Genomic DNA, 1,267 nt, shown 5'->3' with positions numbered 1-1,267 from the left:
ACTCTGATGGATCTGGTCTGGACCTGGTTTTTCAGGGACCATCAGCTGGTTCCAAAGACAGTCCATGTTGTCCATCAGTCCTGATGATGTCTCATGTTGGACATCTGTCTCTGCTGCAGGACAGAGGACCTTGTAACACATGGATCACATGACTCTGGTTCTGACTAAAGATGAGTGGAGATTATCCAGAACATAAACCCGGTTCAGATCCACAAAACAACAACAACAACAACAACAACAACAACAACAACAACAACAACAACAACCACGACAACAACAACAACAACAACAAACGTGGAGGTCAGAGTTTAAAACTGATGTAAAAAAACAGAAGAAGAAAGAAAGCAGACAAGATGGACTTCAAAGATTTAAAGATCTGCCTGGAAACTGTCCAGAACTCCTGATCTAAAGGTCCTGATCCAGAAGTCCTGATCCAGAAGTCCTGATCCACAGGTCCTGATCCAGAAGTCCTGATCCAGAAGTCCTGATCCACAGGTCCTGATCCAGAAGTCCTGATCCACAGGTCCTGATCCACAGGTCCTGATCCAGAAGTCCTGATCCACAGGTCCTGATCCAGAAGTCCTGATCCACAGGTCCTGATCCAGAAGTCCTGATCTAGAAGTCCTGATCCAGAGGTCCTGATCTAGAGGTCCTGATCTAAAGGTCCTGATCCAGAGGTCCTGATCTAAAGGTCCTGATCTAAAGGTCCTGATCCAGAGGTCCTGATCTAAAGGTCCTGATCCAGAGGTCCTGATCTAAAGGTCCTGATCTAGAAGTCCTGATCCAGAGGTCTAGATCTGGTTCTGATCTTCTTCTCTTTCCTCTCAATAATCAGGACTTTCCTGAAAGTTCTTTTCATCTGAAGTTCTTGGATCTGAAAAACCTGGACCAGTGGAGGACACGAGACAGAAGAAGTCCAAACAACTCCTCCAACAGAACCTGAAGTCAGGGATCATCTGAGAACCAGAACCAGAACCAGAACCTGAAACAGCCGTCATCCTTCAGCTGGAGGTCCAGGTCTCAGTTCTGCAGGGATCATCTGATCTGAACTAAAGTCCTGTTTCCTGTCACTCTGGGGTTTCTGGGTCATCTAAAGAACCAGAACCAGATCCAGACCCAGGTCTCTGATCCAGGTCTGTCTGGTTCTGCTGATCAGAGTCTTCCTCTGCAGTGATGAAGAGCTGGATGCTCCCACATCCGTGTGTGTGTGTGTGTGTGTGAGTGTGTGTGTGTGTGTGTGTGTGTGTGTGTGAGTGTGTGTGTGTGT

Source organism: Austrofundulus limnaeus, unplaced genomic scaffold (assembly GCF_001266775.1).
Source record: "Austrofundulus limnaeus strain Quisiro unplaced genomic scaffold, Austrofundulus_limnaeus-1.0 Scaffold1268, whole genome shotgun sequence".
NCBI classification, from domain to species: Eukaryota; Metazoa; Chordata; class Actinopteri; order Cyprinodontiformes; family Rivulidae; genus Austrofundulus; species Austrofundulus limnaeus.
This window is presented reverse-complemented; position numbering follows the sequence as displayed.